Raw genomic sequence first — 20,539 nt, forward strand, 5'->3', positions numbered from 1 at the left:
TGCTGAACTTTGGCAAGTGTCTTTTCTGTATCTACCGAGGCAGTTATAGGATTTTTCTTCTTTGCTCCATCAGTGTGATTGAATTCATTAATGGATTTCCTACTATTGAAATAGTTCTATCTTTTTGGAAAAAACCTCAGTTGAACATATTTTGCTTTTTCAATGTGCTGTTGAATTTCATTTGCTAATGGGATTTTAAAGACTTTTGCATTGATATTTGTATGTGAGAATCTACAGTTTTCTTGCAGATTTGATGCAGCCCTTTCCGGATGTTTGAATCAGTGTTAGGTTCAATTTACTAAGCAAAACTGGGAGTTTTCTTCTTTTTTCTGTGCTGGGGCATAATGTAATTAATATTGATATAACCTGATTTTCTTAAGAATTATTTAATTTAATTTAATTTAATTTAATTTAATTTAATTTAATTTAATTTATTTTGACCAGAGAGGAACAGAGAGAGAGAGAGTGCGAACAAGCTGCCAGGTCTGGGACTTGAGCTGTGGTTGGCAATGTGGGAGTCCAGCACCCTTACCACCATGGCTGGCACCTGCTGGCCCCAGTATAACCTTGTCTTTAAAGGTTTCCTAGAATTAGCCCTGTGAAGGGCAACCAGGTCTGGTGCTTTTGTGGAGGAGTCTTCCAACTCCTTTCTGTCTCTATTCTGTGATAATTGGTCTGCTTTAGAAGTTCTGTGTCTTTAGGGTCAATAACATGAATTCTTTTGAAAAATTATCCATTTTTTCAGGTTTATCAAATTTATCTAAATAGAATTGTGAAGTGTAATCTTACAATATTATAATATCTCTTGTTTTGGTGGTAATATCTCTTTATCAGCTTTAATTTTGCAACTTCACTCACTTCTCCCTTTAGGTTAGATGAGCTAACTGTTTTGTTGATTTTTTTTCTTTAAACTCGTTTTCAGTTTTATTTTTTTAAACTCTGTTTTTGGGCTTATTGGTTTCACTCATTTTCTATTTTCTAACTTACTCCTTTCTGTTTTTAATGATTCCTTCTGCTACTTTTTCTTTTCCTAGCTTCTGGTATTTTGTACTTAATTCATTTATTTTGTTTTATTGATAGAATTATTTGCTATTAATAGTTTTTCTTTAATGATTGCTTTAGCTGTATTCTATACGTTTTGCTATGATACATTTCTCTATTACTATTTTAAGGAAATTCTACTGTTTTATTTTGTAGTTTTCCTTTGACCCAAAAGTTTTTAATAGTATATATATATTTTTTCTTATTCCCAAGTGTGGACGGTCATTTTTATTTGTTAAAAATTGCCACTAATTTCTAGTTTTATTATATTATAGTTAGATTAGCCTGTTTCTGTTATTATTTTTTCAAAGAATATTTATTTTTGGGACCAGCAGATGGTGTATTAGCTATGTTGCGTGACTCCCATGTAGTTAAACGTGGTTCGAGTTCCAGACCCAGTGGCTTAAACTCATGCCATGTGCGTGTGCGTGCGTGTCCAAGGTCCTAAGAGGAGAATGGAGGAGAAGGGATCACAGTGTGGCCTCCCCCGGGGGGCAGGGGGTGATTTCTCACTTTCTGTCTCTCTGTCTCTCTCTGTTTTTCTGGTGAGCGCATGCGTCCTATAGCAAAAAAAAAAAAAAAAAAAAAATTAATTTTCACCTGATCTTTCTTGGACTGGATTAAGGCCTACCCCCTCCCTTTTTAAAAGTTTGCTATAGGCAAGTGCATTCTCCAAGGAGGACTGGGTTGGGAGGCAGTGAGAAATCCCCCCCCCCCCCCCCTTCCCCCCAGGAATCCACACCTCTTCCCCCAAGGATTCGCCACAGCAAAATCCCTTCTTCATTTTCCTCTTAGGATTTTGGTCACTCACGCACATGTGCTCAGTGTGTTTTTCAAGCCTCTGGGTCTAGAACTTGAACCACAAGACTGGCCATATGGGATACAGCTGTCTTAATCTCCACCCCACCTGCTAGTCCAAAGTCCCCTTTTATGAATATATTTCGGTCTCATTCTTCCTTTGTCTCCTGTAATTTGTGTTTCATGAAAGTTTGCATGTACAAATGTTAATGCTTCATCTTTATTTTGAAAAATAAAGATATTTTTAGACTATTTGTAGTCTTTAGCATTATGAAGTACATAAATCATAAGTGTAAAGTTCAGTTAATTTTGTTTTGTTTTCCACGGTGAGTTGTGTATGTTTAACCTTCAGTGAATTTCTCCATAATCGTAGTATAATATTACTGTAAAGGACCTTAGTAAAGCATATAGTTCATTTCTTAAGCTATCAGGCAAAATGCACATGAGATCTTCTCTAGACAGTCTGATAATTTTTAAAAAATTTTTAAAGACAGTGAGAGAAGCTGCCTACATCTGCATTCATTAATCTACTTAATTGTTAAGTTTTTGAATTTAAATTGATTTTAGTAATTCATTTATCTTAGAGGACAAATAAAATGATATGTATAGGTGTTTCCATTTTTCATCTTTTGCACTTTACCAGGTAGCACAAAAGTTGACAGGAAGAGCCATCTCCTTGGTCAGGAATGTAAAAACAGGAAGGAGGAAGTCTATTGCTAATCTGCGTTGGCTGATTATCAATTCCAGTCGCAGCAGAGGGTGTTCACTGAGGGCTGACCCAGTGCTATGCTGCTGTCCAGGACTGTGGCGTTAGTATGTCCAGCCTCCTCGGAGGGGAAATGTGATCCAGCAGACTGCGCGAGGCTCCTCCCATGCGTGGAGAGAAGACGCAGTGAGGCACAGACCTTGCTCAGAGAGGAGAACAAGGCTAGTAAAACCTGATGGCAAAATACAGCAAATCTCCTTTTAGTTTTTGCCTTTGCTTGTTCTTAATGTTTTGAAGGGTTATATAGAGATCACTTAAGATATCAGTATACTCTTTTAAAAAAATATTAGGATATGTCAACTCTGGCACTTAAAGCATGTTTGACAGAATGTCTTCAGATGAATTAGAGGAAGCACCTGGGCATTATTCAGTAATGGGTTTTAATAGTGTACATAGCAAAACTGGATGAAATAGTTCATAAAATACACAGAAGGTGAATATTTTGTAAACAAGAAGCCCCTCCAGTATTCTGTGATGAAGAACATGGACTCAGTGTTTACTCTTCTTTTTCCTGCTAGTTGTTATCAACTCTCAGTTCCTCTGCAGCTCCCGACACCTCACTGGCGTGGGTACTGGACGGCAATAGTCCGGGACGTTTGCCGTTTCTTGAACTCCTTACTGAGCAGTGTACTATCACAGGTGTTCTGAAGAAACTGAAAGCGTGTGGAAGCCGGAAGGTCTTACCACCACCACATTTGGGGGTGTTCTTTTCCACAGGAGTCCATTAAACCATGTCTTGAAACCCTTATTTCTGGATTATTACTGAATTACTATGTGGTAATACTTCCTGGTATTGTTAAATGTCACTGCACAAACAGGAAAATTAGATTTAGGGCCATGTGAATGTTTTAGTCGGGGTTTTTACTTTGTGAGGGCAGGATGCTTTAGTAGTAGATAATCAAACCAATTTGAGTTATTTTAAAGAAAAATGAAAAAAATAGTGAACGGTTAGTGGGGTGTATTATAAAAAAGATTAGAGCAGCCAAACTTCTCAAACTTCTCAAAGAAGTAGAAAACCACACTTCTTCCCATTTTCCTTTGATGTATTTCTCTTTTTCATTTTCCTGTAGTCTGATATACTGTTTCTCTCTGTTCTTGGTGAAGGGTGATCACCAACCTGGAGCTTTCCTATCAGTCAGGCACTTACAGTTAACTAGCTCTGAATTCTCATCCAGAGTTTCTGAAAGTGTATCAGATCGAGCCAGCCAGGGCAAGCGGTGCGGGTGTGGGTACCGTGCTGGGAAGGGCTGTACCACTCGTCCAGCCTTGTGGCCGGAGCAGTAAGCAGAATGTAATTACAGATGTGCTCCTGTGCTTGTCTGAGGAGAAGACCCACAACTTTATGATAATCATAGAGGAGGACCTTGCCACACCCAGCCACAGCCCAAATAAAGATTTAAAATCACTATTATAAGAGTTACAATACGGGATGAACAGGTGGCATAGTGGTTAAGGTGCTAGACTCCCACATGGCTGACCACAGTTAAGAGTCCTGGACCTGGCTTAACACTTAAACCAGGTGCGTGTGCATGCATGCCCAAAATCCTGAGAAGAGACTAGAGGAGAAGGGATTGCAGTGTAGCCATTTCCCCCTGGGGGTGATTTCTCATTTTCCCCCTCTCTGTGTCTCTGCCATGAGTTCACATGCCCTATAGCAAAAATCTCTCTTAAAAAAAAAAAAAAAAAGGTGCAGTAGAGTTCTCACCAGCTGCAGATAGCTTTCCTATCAGTTCAGTTAAACTTGGACTTTCTCACAGTGCCTCCTTCTTTCCTGTCTGTCTTTACCCACGTTTGGATACCCTCCGCCTTATTTCCCTGCTGTTTAAATACAATTGGCCCTCCACAGCCACAGGTTCCACATCCAGGATGGTGGAACCACACTGCTGGTGCTACTAAGAATCCACAGTTTAGACTATAATTGTTTCATTTGTACTCAACATGTAGATACTTTTTTTCTTATTCTGATTCTTTAAACAATGCATTGTAACAGCTAGCTACATAGCGTTTACATTGAGTTAGGTATCTTAAGTAAGCTAGAGATGGCATAAAGTATGTAAGGTATACAGGAGGATGTGCGGAGGGTGTGCACAGTTAGTGCATGTACATCTCAGTGTGCGTATGAATACTATGCCTTTAATATAGGCCTAATGAAATTGTTCCTGAGCCTCTGACCATTGGCATAGCGGCTCGGTTCCCACTATGCCATGAATACAACGGAACTTCAAAAATCCTTTTTGAACAGAATTAATTAAAAAAATGAAAAACCTTCATTATAGAAAAACTTGAAAAAATATAGAGGAATAGAGAGGAGGAAAAAAATAACCTTTATTTCTATTATAAGATAACCACTGTTGACATTAATTTTTTTTCTGTATATAGTATGTGTGCGGTAACATTTGTTTAGTATTGGATGAAATTATGATATGCAACATATTAAATGTTGGGGGGCCAGCAGGTGGCATGGTGCTTAAGGACGCTGGACTCCCACGTGGCCACCCACAGTTCAAGTCCTGGACCTAGTGGCTTGCTTTCTCATTTTTTTCTCTCTTTCTCTCTCTCTGTCCCTCTCTGGTCAAATTTAAATAAATAAATAAAGTTAAATAAAATAATTATTAAAAATATTAAATGTTGACTGTTAGTAAATATTTAATGGTGTTATATATCCATTAACATCATTTTCATCCTATTTTCTCCACCAAAATAAAAATAATCTTATTTCTGATTATAAAAGTAATGAAAGGACCAGCAGGTGGTGTGGTAGTTAAGGTTCTGGATCACACATAGCTGACTTTACAGTTTGAGTCCCAGACCCAGCAGCTTGAAAAACACTCTGAATGGGAACGAACCAGCAGTTGGCATAATGGCTATGTTGCTGGACTCCCATGACTGTGGTTTGAGTCCCAGACCCAGTGGCTTAAACTCATGCCAGGTGCATGTGTGTGCGTGCCCAAGATCCCAAGAGGAGAATGGAGGAAAAGGGATTGCAGCGTGGCCATGCCCCCGGGGGATGATTTCTCGCTTTCTGTCTCTCATTCTTTGTCTTTCTGGCAAAGTATGTGCCTTATAGCAAAAACTTCTCCAAAAAAAAAAAAAAAAAGAGAAGAAGAAGAAAAACACTGTATGTCAGCACGCCCACAAGGAATTGTTGTGTGGCCATCCTTCCTGGGGAGTGATTTTTTACTTTCTCCTCTCTCTGTCTCTCTCTAGCAAGTGCACATGACTTATGGCAAAAATCTTAAAAGAAAAGAGTGAACACTAATTTTTTAAAAAATTTCAGAACAAATGGATGTATAAAATTCACTTAAACTGTAAATTAATATTTGGTGTTTATATTTTCCTGTGAGTATAAGCTGTGTGTTTATCTTTTTGAACTATACGTGTGTATGTGTGTGTGTGTGTGTGTGTGTGTGTGTGTATTTTTTAAGAGATATTTTTGCTATAAGGTACACATTCTTGCCAGAGAGACAGACTGAAAGTGAGAAATCAGCCCCTAGGGGAGATGGCCATGGCACAATCCCTTCTCCTCTGTCCTCCTTTGGGGATTTTGGGCATGCATGCAGATGCATCCCGTGTGTTTCAAGCCACCAGGTCTGAACCGCAGTAGAACATATGGGAGTCCAGTGATGTAACCATTACACCGTCTGCTGGTCTCTGAATTTAATATTGACAATGCCTATGATAATGCTGGTACAGCTCTCTGTAAGTCTTACTTTTCACGACTGGTTAACATTTCAGAGTACGTATATCCTAGTTTGGATATGGGGTTAGCAGTGAGACATCCCCTCCCAGGTGGAATAGCCATGCCTCAGCCCTTCTCCATTCTCCTAGGAGTCTGGGCATGTGCATATATGCTCCCTGCATGTTTTTCAAGCCTCTGGGTTAGGACCCCACGTGCGAAGTTAGCAGATGGGATGGAATCCGGTTGCCTTAACCACCACACCACGGTCTAGGCCCCCGGTATTTCTTTGTATTATACATTTAGGTGGTCCTTTGTGTGAGATTCTGTGAACAGCGTCTAGCAGAGGGCATAATGGTTATGTCGCTGGATTCAAGTCTCAGACCAGGCAGCTTGAAACTCACGCTGGGCCTGTGTGCGTGCGTGCCCAAAATCCCAAGAGGAGAATGGAGGAGAAGGGATTGCGGTGTGGTCATCTCCTGAGAGGGGTGGTTTTTCTCTCTTTCTGTTTCTCTGTCTCTTCAGCTAGTGCATGTGCCCTATAGCAAAAACCTCCCTTAGGAAAAAAAAAAAAGAAAAAAGAAATCTATGAACAGATATTAATTCTCAATCAGGGTCTTTGTTCCTGGAGGTAAAAGCAGTCATGTAGCTAACTGTAACAGCTGACGTCTACTGAGTACTTCCTGTGAGCCACTGTGTGAGCCCTTACGTGTATTTCATCTCATCTTCAGAACAGGTAAATGAGGAGCCATCGTCATGTCCAGTTGCAGATGTGGAAATCGAGGCAGACCCGTAGGTTACTTGCTCCAGGTACTTAGTAAGTGGTGGAGCTAGAGGCAGATGCAGGCCCTTTGACTTCAGAGCCTACTCTCTATGTTTTATTTATTCAGAGAGAGAGACAGAGATAGAGATGGACAGACAAGCACCCCCACCCTGCAACAGTGTCCTCAGGCTTAATCCACCCCCCAGCCTCAGCCAGCTGGGAGCGCGTGAATGCCCAGTGTGTGCAGAGAAACTTGGGAACTCGAACCTGGAACCTTCCCATATGGCTTCAGAATCGTAAAGTGCTGGATTACCTCTGTGCCACTGTGACTGGCCACAGCCCACGCCCTTAATCCCTAGGGGTGCCTTCTATTCTCTCAGATATCTTTGATCAGATAATGAAAACTGCAGTGTGAAAACATTAACATTCACGGCAAGGTTGGAGTGGTCAGAAACGGACCAGCACTATTCTCAGGAAGGAGGCTCCTGTTATGAAGGGTGTCAGATGTTGAAATGCACCCACAGTGAAGTAATGCAGGTCCCTTATTCCTCTGCAGTTCTAGACAGGCCTCAGAAGCGTTCATAAGGCCAGGCTTCAGTTCTTTAGGAGTTGGGGCTGGTTGGGGCAAGAAAAATCATCGATCTTTTTACTCTATTTATGACCTTTTTCATTTACAAATGACGAAAACAAAACAGTGTCCGCATACCCTACCTTTCCTTTCACTCCTATCCCCGCATCCGCATCCGTATCTGTTCTTTGCTTAAAAGAACTTAAGCCAACTTAAATCTAAGAAAAGAGCTGTTAGGTCTCTCTTTTACTAGAAAGGCTGCTGCTTTTTAGTTTGTCAGAGCAGGCCTAACGCAATCTCTGCACAGTGGTTTATTTTGTTTTCCTTGTCATGCCTGAATGTGAAGGCAGGTAGTTATCCTTTGTGTGGTTTGTGATAGAGTGTATGGATTGCTGATGTTTTGTATTTCCCACTTAGTTATGCGGGAGCTTAATTTCTGGAGAATTCATTAGTAGAGACAAAGCCATAGTCTAAGAATACTATGGAAATGAGTACTGAGCATGCTCCTGACGCACTTAAGGTACCTTCCAAGCACCTGGATGTTGGTCATTTTTGCAGTGAGTTCCTTTTCCCTTTTTTCTTCCCCTTTGGAGTGTAAGACTTTGATAGTGTACTTGGCCCTGGCTTTTTTTTTTTTCTTTTTAATGAATTATACTTTAATTCCATTTTCCCATGAATTTTCTTTTTTCTTTTCTTTTTTTTTTTTTGAGAGGTTTTTGCTATTGAGACAGAGAGACAGAAAGTGAGAAATCACCCCCCCCCCCCAGAAATGGCCCCCCCCCCCCAGAAATGGCCACACCGCAATCCTTTCTCCTCCATTCTCCTCTCAGGATCTTGGGCATGCACGCACATGTGCTCAGTTTGAGTTTAAACCACTGGGTCCAGGGCTTGAACTGCAGTTGACTATATGGAAGTCCAGCGACATAGCCATTATGCCAACTGCTGGTCCTGGCTCTTACTTGTTAGTGGTCATGTGGTATAAAGCAAATCCTTTAACAGCTCTGAACCTTATTTCCTTCATCTGTGAGGCAGATATAAAACCATTTGCCTCATACACTTCCCAAAGGTCCTTGGGATCAAATGCAATGGTAGATGCAAAATTGCTTGTGGATTTCAACTTGTCCAGATGTAACAGATATTTTAATTTTTGTTACTTATATTCTGTTTTTGAGTGGGCACAGAATTGCATTTCTCAGCTTTTTCCCCCCTGATTCTTCTGCGAGGCTGTGAAATGACAAACAGAAGAGAACTGTGTGGGCAGGATCCAGAGTGGGTGTTGGGGTCAGCCTCCTTTCAGGGTACCCATGTTTCTGTTCTCCTTCGTACTACCTCTGACTATGTGCATGTGGTGAAATTCTAACATGGAAAGCATATCATAAAAACTAAATATATATGTTAATTTATATTTTATATATATATATTTGTCATTCCCCAAAAGAAGTGTCTTTAGGTAACAATAATAAAAACCCCATACTGCATCAGGTAATGCAGGTGTTGTAGTTATCTGGTCAGTGGGGAGCAAGCAAGCCCTTATGCTTATGTATTATTATTTATATATTATTATAACCTCAAGAGCATGAAGATGTTCTTTAGTAAAATTATTTGTGAGTCCTGTCAATATCCGAGTGACTGCTGTACATCAGGATCTTGAATTCTGTAAGAATTATCCTGTGCTAGATTGTCCACACGTACCCATGGAAGCCTGGGACTGAATTTTTGTGTTTATGATTATGTTTTGCTATTTTTAACCATTTTATTGAAATTGTAGGTAACAGGATAAAACACCTTCAAAAAGAGGGAATCTTTTTTTAATTTCATGGTACTTCTAGCTCGAGTATGAGATTCACACCATATTTTGATGCAGCAATGAAAGAAAATACATGACTTTTTAGAGGTTACTTTCTGGTAAAGGGCGCCCTCTAGTGAACATAATCTCATGAAGAGCTGCAGTTCTATGTATAGTATCTTAGCACTTGTGAATTGAGTACAGAAAGAGAAGTTTTCAAGGAACTTAGAAGATAAAGTGTACACTAAGTAAATTGAGGATAAGTTTGATGTGTTGACATATAAATAAAAGATGGGGCAATATAGGATTTGTGGAAAAGAACTGGGAAGATTCTAGGTAATAGTAAGTTAGTAATATGGCTGTTCATGAAGTTATCCTGAAGGGACTGACTTGAGCTGACACTGAAGGAAGTTAAAGATTAATATTGAAGCATATGGGGGGAAGGGCACCTCGGGGGAGGAAGCACTCTCATCATCCCACCATCCCCTCTGCTCAGCTCTCCAGCCGGTCAAGACCTTGGGCGCAATGCACCTGGCATGTTTTCAGGCTGACCTAGGCATCCATGCGTGGCCAGCCATGTGGCTTTCAGCACTACAGTTCAGTTTGAGACTGAATGTGCCACCTGGGTGTGATACTTGATAGATTATCCTCTTGCTTACCATTTCATAGGGCTAAATAACTTTACTAGAAAAATTTAAAAAATTTGTTTTAATTGCCAGAGGTATATGTACCTGCCAGAAATACAGAGAGACAGAGATAAAGAGAGGGAAAGGGAGGAAGAAAGTACCTTCCCTTGGGGCATGGTCACACTACAGTCCCTTCTCCATTTCTCCATCCTGTTGGGATTTGGGGTATGCACGCACATGTACCTGGTGTGTTTTTAGCTGCTGGAGACAGGATTCAAACCAGTCAGCCATGTGGGGGCTGGCTCCTTTAACCACTAGGCTGTGGGGCTGGCCATTTAGTAGAAGTGTTTGTGTTCAAGTTTAAATGAGTACTTTCAGGAAACCGTTTGTGTATTTATGATAGGAAGATTGTGTCTTTGCTATTTGTTGTTTTTCTGACAAAAATGATCTCTCCCAAATGATATTATATTTGCTTTTTTGAGTAATATTCTAGTCTATTGTTTCTCACATAGTTTATTATTATTATTTAAGTTTTTGCCTTAGGGTGTGTGTACTCACTGGTGACAGAGACGGAGAGATAGAGGGAAAGTGAGAAATCACTCCCCAGGGGAATGGCCACACCACAGTCCCTTCTCTTCTATTCACCTTTTGGGACTTGGGGCATGCGTGCACATGTGCCCAGCGTGATTTTCAAGCCACCAGGTCTGAGACTTGAACTGTAGAGTATACCACGTGGGATACCCCCACCTTTACCTCCACAGCACCTGCTTGTCCCCCTCACATAGTTTTAACTAAAGTTTTGGATGACTTGAATGTATCTGAAGGCTACTGAACAGTTGCAGTGTTTCAAATTCCACTTTTAGTGTTAAAAATGTTAAAAATCTGAGTAGCAGGTGGCATGGTGGTTAAGGGCTCTGGACCCCACATGGTCAACCGTGGTTCCAGTCCCAGACCTGGCGGCTTTCTCTCTCCCCCGCCCCCCAGATAAATTTAAGTAAAAAATAAATAAAATAAAGTTAACTAAAATAATTCTTTAAAAAATGTTAAAAATCATTTATTAGAAAACTGAAATATTTTATATTTTTCACAGTGAAGAAACAACTTGTAAAATGGAACTATTCTTAACAATGAAGATATAGTGAAAGAAAAAAATACCAAAAGTAGTATGAAGATGTTAGATGCTTATTAACAACAACAACAAAAATCCCAATATGTTAGAAGTGATGGGTCATTTTTCACTGGATACATGGTGAATGTTTAACCAAACCTTTTCTTAAAAAACAAGTCATTATTAAATCATTTGTTTTATTTACAGAATACAGCATCTGTCCAAAAACATTAAAATAGCCTTATTTCCTTAATTAAGACATATATTTTGATGATAAAAACATTTGCTTTCAATGAACCAATTTTAACGTTTTAATCTCATTTCTGTAATTATATTTAGTTTGTTACCACTAGGTGGAGCCCTATACACACAATTCAAGAGGCATCTGAAAGAAAATTTACTTGTTTAAATGCCGTAAGCTTGCTGTATTATGTGATCAAATTTTGTATAAGAATTCATATTTCAGTACCTCAGTGTGCAAGATTCACTATTTTCAGAAAATGTGTTTTTATTAAAAAATAATTTTTAGCTCCACTTTGAGACACAGTGTTTTTGTTCATTCCTAGTTGCTAACATTAAATATGTTGACAAAATCTTTAGTGTGATATAATTCATCTGTGTTTTCTGTTCACATGAATTTTTTTGGGGGGGTGGGGACAAACACTAGAGTTTAATCTTCCAACTTGATTGATCTAGAGGCGTTCCTGTCAATATAAAATATTTTGTTGGGGGCAGTGGAGAAACCGAGGCCAGCTCCGCGGCTGCGCTTCCAGCTCATGGTACGGTCGTAGTCCTGCCGCCCGTTCTGCTGCAGGCTGTCGGCTGCCTTCTTGCTGAGGGCCATGTTGGACCGTCCACCCATGCTAGAGGAGTAGCAGGATGAGGGGGAGTGGTTTTAAAAGCCACCATAAGTTTGAGAAATTTCAGTTTCTGTTTCTCGCTTTCAAAACCAGCAGTATCCCACTGGCCAAACGAGTTCCCGTCCTTCTGTTTTCAGATGCTTCCGTTTTGCCTGACTCACGATTCATCTCTTCTTGCAAGGCCTTTCGCCTCACCTGGTCTACGTGCGCCTCATCCGTTGTTGCCCTTCTTTTCCAACACCACCTCTAGATCCTCCCACGGATCTCCTGCTGCCCCACTCTCTGTCTTCCTTTTCAGAGCCGGCTCCTCAATGCCTGGCTGCTCCACCTTTTCCTTGGACTTCATTTTCTTCTCGGCTGGGGCCTTCGGACCATCTTCTATCGGGATGTGCTCTGGGGCCTCAACCTTCACCAGCTTCTGTTTGCTAACTTTCCTAGGCTGCCCTCCATGGACCTGGAGAGCTTGGAGTGGCCCAGGACAGGGTCTCCTTCCTGGTGGATTTTCTTCTTCTTCATCTTCCTGCTGTGTTCCCTGGGGCTCCCCTGCTTCTGTTTCTGCCCCAAGGCTGTCTGCTCCTCACCCTCCTCTGACTCGGAGCAACTGTACAGCGCATCCTCAGCCTCGCAGGACCAAGAGTCCCGGACTGAGAAGGCTGCACCGTCCTTGGCCTTTTTTCCCTTCTGTTTTTTGAGCTTCTTGTCAACCCTGGTCACCTCCTCACTTGGTCTGCGGTCTGGGGAGGTCTTCGTCCCTGAGCCATGGGACACAGCCAGAGTTAACAAGGACTTATTTGTCTTCTCCAACCTCCCCCCCCCCCACCACACACACACACACTGCAGACCTCAGAGTGACCAAGGGACTGTTTCCTGGGTCTGGGTGACTTGTCTGCTGTTCGGGCATGCAACCGGGTCTCAGATTCTGGGGACTCCTCACTAAAGGTGCTGTGGCCCTTCTTCTTCATTAGAGGCACCTCAGATGCCTGTCCTCGGACCACATTCTTAGAGAGGGATGTAGTTCTTACAGGAGAACTGTCAGAGAAATAATTATCATTATGTAAAACTGAGTATTGAGTCTCTGGTTCTTTGACCACGTTCTTCTTCTTTTTCTTTTCTGGGAGCCCAAGGCCCAGGTCTACTTTTTGGGTCTTGGTGATCATTCCCGTAGACCAGACTTCCTCACCTCGATGTGAAAGCCCCGTTCACATGAAGTCTAAAGTCGTTTCTTTTAAAACTGATCTTTACGGGGCAGCCTGTGGCATAGTAGTGACTGCATCCCACATGGCTTATTGTGCAGTTTGGGTCCTGGACCTGGTGGCTTGAAAAACACATGGGGTGTGAGTGCAAAATCCCAAGAGGAGAAAGAAAGCAAGGAAAAGGGATTGTGGCATGGCCATCCTCCGTAGGGAGTGCTCTCTCTCTTTTTCTCTCTTTCCCCAGTGAGTATATGTGCTTACTGGCAGATTTTAGGGGAAAAAAAAGATTTTTCACGTCTATTTTTGCCTGAGTAGCATTAGATTTTTACCTAAGTAGGATTGTGTTCCATTAGGCATTTAGAAGGTATGACTTAACTCTATGTTGATGTCATTATCTGTAAGTGGAGCACTGACGTACAACCTTAGTGGACGTAGGATAATGGAAAATTTACCACCTTTCCAGTGTTCACTCCTGCTGGTCATGTCATACCTACGTGTGTATTTATTTATAGGATCTTGTTTAGACTTCCCAGTAGACATTATAAAATTCTGGAGGACATTTTGAAACAAATGGATTTTTATTGAAATTGAATATTGCTTAAACACCTAGGATGGTAATATATCTGGCATATTAATGTATTCATTATATGGATATAACTATTAACCCACTTAGGGTTCAGAGAGTGAATAGTTTTGGATAGTATTTCCTGTCCTGCAAATCAAAATTTCAGAGAGGATGATTGTCATTTAAGGACAAAAAATGAAAGTAGTTTTTTCAGAGTCCCTTCAGTTTGAGGTCAGACAAGAGTAGGGCCCTCAGTTTTCTCTACTTCCCATTTTGCTCCTCTGCGTGTTGCGTTTGTAATTTAATGCCGCCTGACAATTAGCTATGCCTCAGTTCTCATCCCCTTTTCTGTCCACTTGTTGATTTCACCTGATGGGTGCAACAGTGCACATCAGGGATTCCCTATTGAGTCATTCTCAATCGTTGATCTTCAAAGGTGATCTGGTTGGCCGTGCTGGTAACTTCCTCTTTGCATTCCATGCTGCTCGTTGCCCTTTCTGACTGGACAGTCTCCACAATGTGATAGTTAAGACCACAGGCTTTGGAGTCAGGTAGACCTGAGCTTAAATCTTGGCTTTATTACTGTGTGACTTTGGACTTAATGTCTTAATCCCCACAAACTACATCTGTAAATTGGGATGCTAGGAGAATCTGTGTCTTAAAGCTGGAATGAATATGCATGTAAAGCACTTAATACATAGTGAGTACTTGGTTGTTTGTTATTGTTGTTTGTTATCGCCATCATTAAGCCAGAAACTGCAGAAATGATCCCCTCCGTGGCCAATGACGTCACTGTGGAGGATTACTGACTGGGTGTGCACATTCTGCTCTCCACAGTCTTCTCTCTTTACCATCTCTCCAAATTATCTCTTCGATTAAACTTAGATTCCTTCAGGGAGAAGACTGTTAAAAAATGCTGTGTCAAGAAATTCTTGAAGGACCAGCAGGTGGTGTGGCAGTTAAGGCATTGGATTCCCAGATGGCCAACTGTGGTTCAAATCCTGGACCTGGAAGCTTGTTTTCTCACCCCCCCCCACCCTCTTTTTCTCTTTCTGATGAGGGTATGTGCCTAGTAGCAAATTAAAATAGTAATGATAATGATAAATTGGGCCTGGCAGGTGGCATGGTGGTTAGGGCACTGGATTCCCATATGGCCAATCATGGTTCAAGTCCCAGACCTGGGGGCTTGCTTTCTCACTTTCCCCTCTTTATGTTGCTCTCTGGTCAAATTGAAAAATGATAATAAATTAAATAATTCTTTTAAAAAATAGATGAAATAATGATCAATAAAATTAATAATTCTTTAAAAAAGAAATTCTTGAGACAAGAATTTATTTTGCCTTTTTCTCCTTTTCAGTGTTCTGCTAGTGCCCACCCTTTCTCCTTTCCTTTCTCTCTATTCAGTCAGCTATTTACTATTACCGTTATTAGCAGATTTTTGATATTTTTAATACTACTTTTCATCAGTGTGAAAAGAATGGAATCAACTACCTATAGTGATTGATTCCATTTTAAGTGCTTGCTTGCTGGCATTAGGTTTGTGCTGCATCTGTTAAAGTGAGATAGATCTTGAAACTTTCTAGAGTCTTTCTAGGGCCACCATTCTATGATTGATTGAATTTTGGATTCTGGCACTTACCTGATCCTCTAATACTTTCTTTAAATGCAATTTATTCCTGTGGTTTAGAACTTTTTTCATCTCAGCGACTATTTCTGTGTACTCTCCTCGTTGGTATGGATCGCCAGTAACAAGCGTTGTGTGAGCTGGGAGTACAGTTTGTACTCATGTCTGGAAAAGCAAATGGCTACCAAGGGTCAGGAGAGTCTGAGACTTAGTAGTAGGTAGATCAGCGTCTGTTCTCACTCACAGTATGTATTCCTCAATGCTATTTTTCTTTTTATTGTTGGGACTTATGGTTCTATTTGAACAGGCAAGGTATGGAATGTGAATAGTTCAGGCTTTGGTTTTCTACTAATGGAGGATGAGTATTGTATATGTTCAGATACTGTTTTTCTTTTTAAAAATATTTTAAATATTTATTTATTTAATTCCATTTGTTACTGTTTTTAATTTGACCAGAGAGAGAAAGAAAGGGAAAGTGAGAAAGCAAGCTGTCAGGTCCGGCACTCGAGCGGCTGTTGGTCATGTGAGAACCCAGCGCCCTTAACCACCACGCCACTTGCCAGCCCCCGGGTATTGTTTTTCTCTATGCTATACTATCATGGAATAACACTAGATAAAGAAGAGTTCGCTCCTGATGCTATAATAGATACACTGGCAGTATGCTGAATCACTATAAAATAGTTGTCGGAAAAGTCACAATCTATTTTTTTTCTGTTTTCTGTGCAAAAATGCATCATGTCCTTTTTTTTTTTTTTTTACTTGATTGATTGATTGATTGATTGATTGATTTAAATTTGACCAGGAGGGACAGAGTGAGAGAGAGAGAGAGAAAGTGAGAGAGCAAGCTGCCAGGTCCGAGAGTCGAGCCATGGTCGACCATGTAGGGGTCCAGCGCCCCCAACTACCACACTACCTCCCAGTCCCTATCATGACTTTCCTGATGACCCAATAGTAGTTTTATTTTCAGAAAACTGGGGAATACATTTGAAAGACATACCAAAGGATGGACTATGAGGACCTTCTAAAATAAAGTAGACTCCTGGGAAAGAACTGTTGTTTTTCCTCTACCAGTTCACTTATATATTAGGTCATTGGGAAAGTCATGACATATTTTTCTTATTTTTTTATGACATATTTTTCTTTGCAAAAATGCGCCATTACTTTCCTGATGACCCAATATTATTATTTTAATTTTTAATTTTTATTATAGGGAATGTGCACTTGCTGGGGAGAGAGAGAAAAATGGGATATCAGCCCCTAGAGGGTATGGCCATGCCACAGTTTCTTTTCCTCCATTTTCCTCTCAAGATTTTGGGCGTGTACACACACGTGCCCGACATGAAGCTCAAGCTGCGGGGCCCAGCGCTTGAACCACATAGTCAGCCGTGTGGACTCCAGCCACCTTAACTTCCATGCCACCTGCTGGCCCTGTATTATTTTTTTAAAGGAATAACAGTATGACCTCTACACAAAGGGAGTCAGACCTTCCTATTGGAGGCATTCTCGTTCCAGGACAGTCCTGAAACAGCACTTGCCAGATTTTTCCACTAGTACAATTTTCTTTTTTAAGAGAGATTTTTGCTATAGTGTGTGCGCGCTTACTGGAGAAACAGAGAGATACAGAGATGCAGAAAGTGAGATATCTCCCCCCCCACCAAGAAAAAGGGATGGCCATGCTACAATCCCTTCTCCTCCATTCTCCTCTCGGAATTTTGGGCACACATGCACACACGCCTGGCATGAGTTTTTAAGCCGACGCCAGGTCTGGGACGTGAACTGGGGTCTACTACATGGGAGTCCAGTGTTGTAACCATTACACCATCTGCTAGTTTCAGTTTTTAAAAAATGGAGCTGATCCTGTTCTGTTTACTACCTCTTTTTTTCTTTTCTTTTTTTTTTTTTTTTAGAGAGTTTTTGTTTGTTTGTTTCTTAATTTTATTTAGGTTTTTGCTGTAGGGCACATGCACTCACCGAGGAAGAGTGATAAATTATCCCCTGGAGGATGGCCGTGCTGCTATCTCTTCTCCTCCTTTCTTCTCTCAGGATTTTAGGTATGCATGCGCACATGTTCAGTGTGATATTCAAGCCTCTGGGTCTAGACTCAACTATGATTGGCCATGTGGGAGTCCAGCACCTTAACTATACCACACCATCTGCTAGCCCCGAGTTTTTTTTTTTTTTTTCTTTTAAAAAATTTTTTGTTTATTTATTTATCAAGTGATTTTTTTAGGTTTTTGACGTAGGGTGTGTGTACTTGCCAGAGAAAGAGAGAGAGAGAGAGAGAGAGAGAGAGAGAGAGAGAAAGAGAAAATGGGAGGGAAAGTAAAAAAATCACCCCCTAGATGGGATTGTTACATCACAATCCCTTCTCCATTTTCCTGGGATTTTCACAAGCCCAGTGTGATTCTCAAGCCACCAGGTCTGGGACTTGAACCACAATTAGCCATGTATGAATCCAGTGCCTTACTAACCATGGCATATCCTGGCCTTTATTTATGTATTTGATTTGCCAGTGGGTGCATGCACTTGCTAGAGGGAGTCAGAGGGAGGAGAGAGTGAGGGAAAGCCCTACCCCACGCTCTTCTCCATCTCTCTCTCCTTTTGGGATTTTGGGCATGTATGTACATGTGTGCAGTGTCCGGACCCAAACTGCACGTTTGGCCATGTGGGATCCACCTGCCTTAGTCACCAGGACATGGTGTAGCCCACTACCTCTTATTTTAAGGGCCTGGTGGGTACCAAAACTGTCACACCCAGACCAACTACAGTGGAGACAAGAGCAGCACTTTCAATAACATTTTGAACAAGTGGGATCAAGATCCTGAAGCATTTCTTTGAATAATTACAATAGGAGATGACCCTGTAGACAAAGCACAGTCACAGCCGTGGCTGCTAGGAGATGAAAGTGGTCCAGTCAAAGCAAGGTGGACTGATCAAAAGCAGAGGTCATGCAGCCATGTTTTGGGATGCCCAAGACATTTTGCCTGCTGGCTTTCTGGAGGGCCAAAGAATGATAACATCTGCTTCTTGTGAGAGTGTTTTGAGAAAGCCAAAGCTTCAACAGAAAAGCTCCAGGTAAAGGTTCCCTAGGGAATCCCCACCACTGCGAGCTCCCGCTCATTCCTCTCAGTAAACAAGGGCAGTGTTGGGAGAGTGCTGATGGGGAACCGTAGGGCATCCACCTTACAGTCCTGGTCTTCCCTCCGACTGCTTTTTGTTTCCTGGTCTTTAAAAAAATCACTGAAGGACACACATGTTTCTCTAGTCGATAACGTGAGGAAGACTACTTTGGTATGGTTAAATTCCCAGGACCCTCAGTTCTTTAGAGATGGACTAAATGCTTCAGGATCTCGGTCTGGGTGTGACAGTTTTGGTACCCACCAGGCCCTTAAGATAAGAGGTAGTGGACTTAGTCCAATATCATTGTTTACAAAAATGTCTTGAACTTGATAGGGCTTATGTTAAGAACTGAAGTTTGTTTGTTTAAGATTTTTGCCATAGGGTGTGTACACTTGCCAGAGAGGAGAAAGACAGTGAGACAGAAAGTGAGGAAGCACTCCTGCGGGGAACGGCCATGCTGATCCCTTCTTCATTCCTCTCCTGGGATTTTGGGCATGCCTGCACATGTGCCAGGTGTGATTTTAAGCCACTAGGTCTGGTATTGAAACCACACCATGTGGGAGTCCAGCACTTTAACCACCATGTCACCTGCTGGCCCCCCAGTTTATTGATTTTATTTTTAACCCTTTAATTCCATTTTTTCATGAATTTTGAAGTTTTCTAATATAGTTTGCTTAACAATACTGTCTACCAGTCTATGTCTTTCTTCACCTTTGACATGCCTTTCACAGAATAGGGCATGTGTACTTACTGGAGAGAGACAGGGAGGGGTGGGGAAGTGAGAAAGCACTCCTGGGAGTATGGCCACACCACACTCCCTTCTCTTCCACTGTCCTCTTGGGATTTTGAGCCTGCCCACACATACACCGAGTGTTGAGTGTTTGTGTGTGTGTGTATGTGTGTTTGTGTTAAAGAATTTTTAATTTAATTTAATTATTATTATTATTATTTTCTAATTTGCTACAGGGAAGGTATGCTCACCAGAGAGATATAGAGAGACAGAGACGGAAAAAAACAACCTGCCAGGCCCGGGATTCGGACCAATTGCAGTTGGCCTTGTGAGAGTTCAGTGTCTTAACCATCATTCCACCTGCTGGTCCCATCTCTGGCGTGTTTTTCAAGCCACCAGGTCTGGGGTTTGAACTGCACAGTTGGCCATCTGGAATCCAGCCACCCTTAACCACTATTACACTGGGTGGCTCCAGAGTAGAAGCTTTCTAACTTAATGATGTCTGGATTCTCAGTTCTTTCTTTCATGGATTGTGCAAGTCATCACCAAAACCAAGGTCATCTAGAGTGTCTCCTCTGTACCTTCTAGGAGTTTCATAGTTTTGCATTTACATGGAGGTCTGGGATTTATTTTGAGTTATGATTTGTGAAGGGTGTAAAATATGTATTCATTTGTGTTTTATGTGTGGTTGTCCAATTGTTCTGGCACTGTTCGTTGGAAAGACCATTTTTTCTTCATTGCATTACCTTTGCTCCTTTGTCAAATTTTAGTTGCCAGTATTTCTATGGGTCTGTTTCTGAGCTGTCTGTTCTGTTTGATTGACCTGTTTGTTTATTGTTTCATTGATATCATGCAGTCTTGATTAGCTTTATAGTAAGTCTCGAGTTGGGTTTCAGTACTTCATCCTTGTCCTGCACTATTGTTTTGGCTATGAGGGCCTTTTGTCTCTGTGTATAAACTTAAGGATCAATTTGTTGATCTCTACAGAATAACTTGGGGTTTCCATTGGGATTGCATTGAATCTATAAACCAAGTTGGCAAGAATTGACATTTTAATTAATGTCTTCGTACTTGTAAACACGGAATGTCTCCTTATTTATTTAGTTCTTTGATTTCTTTCATCAAAGTTTTATCGTTCTCTTTGCATAGTTTTTGTATGTATTTTTTAGATTTATTTCTAAGTATTTCATTTTGGAGAATGCTATTTGTTTTAATGGGATCATTCTCATTAGCCGTAGTGTGGTATGTGGTAGTGTGTTTCTTACTGAAATTTTCGTCTGTTCTTTGCTGTAGGTACTATTTTTATAGATATTTT

General features: G+C 41.1%; 1 protein-coding gene and 1 pseudogene across 2 annotated transcripts in view; one reads left to right on the plus strand and one right to left on the minus strand.

Annotated features, from left to right (window-relative positions):
* EXOC6 (exocyst complex component 6) overlaps window positions 1-20,539 on the plus strand; it is a 195,381-nt gene that overhangs the window by 30,786 nt on the left and 144,056 nt on the right. The window lies entirely within an intron of this gene.
* Window positions 11,803-13,149, minus strand: LOC102493099 (lysine-rich nucleolar protein 1-like; annotated as a pseudogene).

Source organism: Tupaia chinensis, unplaced genomic scaffold, assembly GCF_000334495.1.
Source record: "Tupaia chinensis unplaced genomic scaffold, TupChi_1.0 Scaffold000217_1, whole genome shotgun sequence".
NCBI lineage: Eukaryota > Metazoa > Chordata > Mammalia > Scandentia > Tupaiidae > Tupaia > Tupaia belangeri.